This window comes from Syzygium oleosum, unplaced genomic scaffold (assembly GCF_021117445.2).
Source record: "Syzygium oleosum isolate NSW1041296 unplaced genomic scaffold, Sole_v2.1 Sole_v2.09, whole genome shotgun sequence".
NCBI classification, from domain to species: domain Eukaryota; kingdom Viridiplantae; phylum Streptophyta; class Magnoliopsida; order Myrtales; family Myrtaceae; genus Syzygium; species Syzygium oleosum.
Window position 1 is genome coordinate 7,562,706 of NW_026607493.1, and position 6,260 is coordinate 7,568,965.

Here is a 6,260-nt window from a genome sequence, read left to right on the forward strand (position 1 = left end):
TCTTAACCTTTAGCCGAAACAAATACTCAAGTTACCAATGATGCAAAAGGTCTTCATGTCACGACGTACGTAAAACCAAATGGGTTATGGCCCATTTAGGAATATCTCAAGAAGTGTTTCAATGAGATGAGCGAGATGCAAGATTGCGAGGTGTCTAATTATATTTTAGGATATCTACTTTCCTCTCCTGACATTCGTTAAAATTTTCCTTTGGTTTTCTTTCTTACACTTAGCATGAAGAGAGAAATTTATTTATTCCTCTGAAAGGACAAAAACAACACCCATCGAATGTGTGTACTTAGCTAGAGACCCACTTCATGGTTTAATTGGTTTGTTCCTTCCAAAGTTAAGACCATGAAGACTTGACAATGCTAAAAAGAAAATGAAAGGGAAGTAAAGAGAAAGATCAAAACGAAACTTTTCTTTTTTCTTGTTCTACCATGCAGAAAGTCATATGTACTCGTAATCCTATGTTTCCAGATGATTATGTATATGTAGACTAAGTGAACCATACCTTGAAAAAAAAATTATGATGAAACATGAGATTTTCTATGATGATATAAGAGTTCGAATGCAAAGGAGCTATAACTAGGTTCAAACCTCCATCACAATCATGTAAATCTTAGATAAAATCACAATGAACGATTTTTTGATAACTCAAACCTACAACATTATACCGTCGACAAATCAATGAGTTCATGATTGAATAGAGGAAAATTACTGACGTTTAAACATGGTTTTGCTCAAAAAGATATCTTTTATTAATACTAGTTCACATGACGTTGTGATTCAAAAGGATGCCATAGACAAGCTAATTAATTCTTTTGGAAACTTCGCAAAAATATGGTATGTAAAGGAGAGAGAGAGAGAGAGAGAGAGAGAGAGAGAGAGAGAGTTAACAAATGTTAACTTATAAAGGGTGTGATTTAGGCAAAAGGGTATGGAAATAGTTCCACCCAGGTAACTATTTAATTTTCTAAGTTTGTAGTTTGGAGCATATGGGGAAACTGCTTAACCGATACTGCTTATTAATATTATTAGTGTTATTATATTGGAACCCAAGGTGATAATAAAGCAATTGAAGCAAACCCTAAACATGCAAGTTAGAGGAAAGTGTAAGCTTGCATAAGATTTATAATAAAGTGGACCAAGACGACTCTCTAGATGTTGAGTTTCAACTATGTCAATGATTCGACATGGCATCGACATCGGATGGATTTGGGCTGTTGCGGTGATAGATAAATTTCACATAATCATAAACTAGCACGAGTTCTAAAGCCATTTGGGCCTGAGTGAGCCATGGCTAGAGCGGACAATATTATGCTGGCAGTAGGCAGAATAGTCCTTACCTACCTTAAGTAGTATCGGATTCAGGATATAGAATGTTCGATTTTAAAATGGTCTCTGAAGCTACAACGATCATGTCTGCGTTGTTATAGTGGTAAATAAATTTTGCGCAATCTTAACATAGCATGACTTGTTTCAAAGCCGTGCGAGTGCAATTGAGCTCATAATCAAAGTGGACAATATCATGTTGGCAGCGGGCCTAAGTAGAAATGAGGCACATAATTAATGACTCCTAGACAAGAAATGTGGCATACAACTTTCAGCTACATGCGCCATTTCGAGTTACAATTACAACCGGGGAAAAGCTCTATCTGAACCAAAGCATACTTTTTCTAGGGCAGCTATTCGTATGGTCATATTGATAAGAAATGTAGACCATTGAAAAGTAATGTTGAGTATTGACGCTACGTTGGTCAAAAAAACAACCAAACTACACCTGTTCTAGGGCAACCTTTCCTATTTTATAATTGATAAAATACAGACCATTTGAAACGTAATGTTGATTACTGATTTTTTTTTTTATCTGTTATACTCTAACTCTCAACTCACTCTCAGACTTTTGCCCTAGCTCTTATAGAGCGTGGGAGTTGAAACTCACATCTGAAACTACACGTCCCCATCCCCAGCCTCTCCTGAGAAAGTGGGGAATCGAACTTCCCACCTCTCCTTTATCAAGTAGGAAGGGTGGCCATTGGGGCAAACCCCAGTAGCTGATTACTGATCTTGCATTGGTCAAAAAAAAAAAAAACCCATACGAAATATTTAAGTACAAATTGAACAGAGCCTGTTTGTTAAGGTGGTTTATTTACTTCATCATTAAATGATTAAAATAGTTGATGGCATTGTATTAATCAATTTAATAGTAACTTTCAATTTATTACACTATCAAGTACACTAGGCTACGATTTTAAGGCAAATCCGGATTTTCATTTTTCGATTAGTTGGCGTAGAATATGCTAACATGTCCAGATAAAATACTAATTGTGAAAATAATAGGAAAAAGTACCAAGAAAATCCTAAACATATTGCATTTGTGTCAATTCAGTCCTAAAACCTTTTTAGGATTTGCCAATATAGTCCATCCAACCAATTTTGACCGGAAATCGTTAACATGGACGACGGACATCCTATGTGATATGATTGATGCTGATGTTGACAATTTTTTTTTATTTTTTAAAAAAAAATTCTGAAATTTTTATTACTTTTTTTGTTCTTTTCTTTGCTTTCCTTCCTTTTTTTTTTCCGACCATGGACCGGTGTCCGGCGAGGTTTGGGCGAGGGCCTCCGCGCCCTCTATAGGCTACAATTTCACCTACTCTCACAAGGTTACTCTCTGTATCTTGAGATCAAGAGACTTGGTCAACCAATCGAGTTTCGTGTATTAAGATGTCGTCTCGTTCATGGGATGGATGTCGGAGGGTTGGGAAACTTACAGACAAGGGGAATTTCGAGAGAAAAGTGACGATTTGTTAAATAAGTCTAAGACGTTGACTGATGCGGGATGCAATTTGGGTTTTAACGTGAAAATACAGCATTCAAGCTTTGCATAGTCAAATATAGAAAAGGCAAAGCGGCATAATATAATGGTATTGAAATGATGACAAGGGTTTTTATGGTAACTTTGACAAAGAAAAATTTTTGCGATTTCTCGACGTGTTTTGAAAAGTGCAAGAATAAAATATGACCATACACTTTTTGAGGTGCAACCTGTGAATCACCTTATCAATTCAATTGAGATTACTTCGGGTGTTAATTAACTCCCAAGGGATGCAAAAGTGACTATTGAAGAGTTTAAGATATTGAACATAATGATAGAAAGAGAATTGTGGAAGCAATTCGAGTTTGAGGTAATGTTTTGAAAACCGTACCAGTGGCTATATCGGACAAGCCAACCGTACGCAGTTCGACCGGCTCAGAAGGTTGAACCGGACGATTCATGTGTAAAGTATTGTATATAAATAAAACACATAATTTGCAAAAGTTGTGCCTGTTGAAGATCGTAGAGGTTCGCTTCAAATGCCCTTTTGGCGAGATGAAAGTAGACACTCTTTTATTTTGGAGAAAAGCAACTATGCGACAAAAAGTATATTGTTTTGCCATTATATCGACAAAAAGAGTCCTAACTTAATTGGTCGAGTGCATGGAGATTTTTAATTTGTTGATCCGGTTTAATCAGGTGCCTACTTGACAGATGAACCTGGTCAAAAGTAGTTTTTAATGAGTTTGATATTCCAGCGGTAGCAGCAGGATAATATGAGCCGGATGACTAGCTAATTCGACCCGTTCGATTGGAAATCGAGTGGTCCGGTTTTCAAAACACTGGTACAAGGGGCATTTTTTACCTAAAAAATCACAATTTTCCTATTTTAGCATATTTCGAGCTAATAGACTCACTAGAGAAAATATTTTGTAGTTTTACAAAATTCATCTTAGGTATGTAACCTCTATACCTACATATTAGGGAAAATTGCATCAATAATCATATACATTTCGCTTAATGTGTAATCAAGTCCTAAAAATTTGAAAAAGTGCAATTACGTCCTTCTGAATAAACGCACACCCAATTTTACTAACGTGCCACAACAAAATCCACCATTGCTTTTTTTTTTTAATATTTTTTTCAAATTCTTCTTGATAGGGAATATGAAGCAATGGGAACTGACTTAATGGTCTTTTAAGGCGCAAAATAAACCTGTACTAACTTAGACTAATTTTGCTTCTCACCTGTGCAGATGAACAGAGGTGTTATCTTTTTTGTCCTCCAAAAAACTTTCTCATCTAAGCTGAGTTTTTCGTAAGACCCAAAAAAAAAATATCTATATATATAGATACGCGTGAATTTGCCTCCCCTGAAATAATTATTTAACATGAACGATTGATTCAAGCTAAGTCATGGTTTAAGTCTACCATACTTGCTCTTTGGTTATTATATGCTAGCTAGTGTCAATGACTCCAACATCAATCGGCACGTTTGGACAAGATCATTCGACAAATCTATAAAAGACACGAAATAACACGAATTTCTAACATACAAAAAACATAGTGCTTTAGCCACAATTATAAAACTCAATTACGACACGTGAACATGAATTGTCGGTCCATCACAGTCGATTGCGGCTGCGATGATACTTAACCCCGATTATACTCCAAGATTGATCTTTTCCACGCGCGGCCGTCTTGACAACTTGCGATTGCGACTTGGCTTTGGTTATTACGGATTTCTCAGCCAGTCGGGCGCAATTCGGCCCCGCTACGGTTGCAATAATTGACTGACCGAAAGAAGATTATTTTACATTGACTTTCATAATTGTTTTAATTTAATTTCTAATCCTCGACGTGGTCCGTGGAGAGTTGGTGAGCTGAATATTTTCACCGTCTCTTTGATTTTAGGTTCTACCCCATATAGTTGAGACTAACGCAATACGTACTTTTAAGGAAATTTGCTATTTCTCAAGTTTGTCGCGTGGAAAACACGTAATCGACGCATTGGTTAAGAACCCTTTTAAAGAAAGTGTGCAATTTTCTAATAAACCATACATCTTATGTTGTGTAATCGATGCATTCAAAATTAAAACAGTACCTATTAGGTATACTTAATAAACATCCCGAGGCTCGTTAACGACCCTTTTAAAAATAGATTCGAGTACTTGATTTCTAACTGTTTAAGAAATTGGTGAATGTATAAAGATATAAAGATATAACTGCCCAACCCTACAACTTTGTAGGTACTTGATCCAGGTTTTAGGGTGGATAAGCTCTTGAAACCACCCTGAAGTATGTGTTCCAAGTTCCCCTCAACTGCTATTTTTCCAAAATAAAAAATTTATTAGAAAAAAATTGTCGCAATGGCCATCATCACATTGTACATTCAATACAAAACTTATGGATTACATGACAAAATACGTATTCGTGTTTAGTAGTAATATGATTTAAAGGGATAATAACATCGATAGCAAAAGCAAAAGATAAAGAAATAGATCAATTTCCACCCCATTGTTTAAATCTACGAGTTTACATGAATGCCTATACAACTGTACCAAGAGGATGAATTAAATTGTTAATTTTTCTAAGTCGATTAAAGATTGTCGACAACTCAAGTTTCCACACTTTGAAGTGTGAAAGTTTTGTAAAGAAAAAGAGAAAGTCATGAATAATTAAGTACGCGTATATTTCATTAAAAATATTATATAAGTTAAACTTGTACCTTTCTATAGTATATGTGGCGCAGGGCGCAAGGCGGGTACAGAGCGATATGACCCCGATCCTAAGCTCCCCAGCTGCGAAATTTTAGAACTTGTAACATATCCCGCGAGCTCCATATCCACCGTGAAACCTACCTGTCCAATGTGTCCATGCCGATTCTACATGGTCTATAAGTTCCACAAATTCTCGTGCACACCCCTAGATATATGTAGGGATGAAAATAAACTGGGCTTTTGTGATTTTTTTTAAGCAACCTGTAGGAGATAATCCCAACGGTTAAGTGTAATTGTTTCAATAGCCTGCTTCTTTTCCCTTGCTAATAATCCCATTGCGCCTCTGCAGCCACGTCATGATGATGATGGGTTCTTCAATCGTAGATGTTGGCCCAAGGTCAATCAAAGTTAATCGTGTAAACCAAAATTTTATCCTATGCCTCCTCTTATTCGGCGTTTTAACGGTTTATACTTGACTATGCAATGCCATTCATATAGTATTTGATCAAATACCGCAATAAAAGGATGTACCCCAGTTAGGCCAAAGTCATTGACCATTATATCTCTCCATATATATTATATATATGTTTGTGATCGACGTGCAACGAAACAATGCTAGAACTCTCTGTCCATTTGTATCCCAAACTCACATATAGTTTTCTCTAACTTATATGTGAAGTCCCAACCAAATTAATTTGATTTCCCAACACTCCAGCG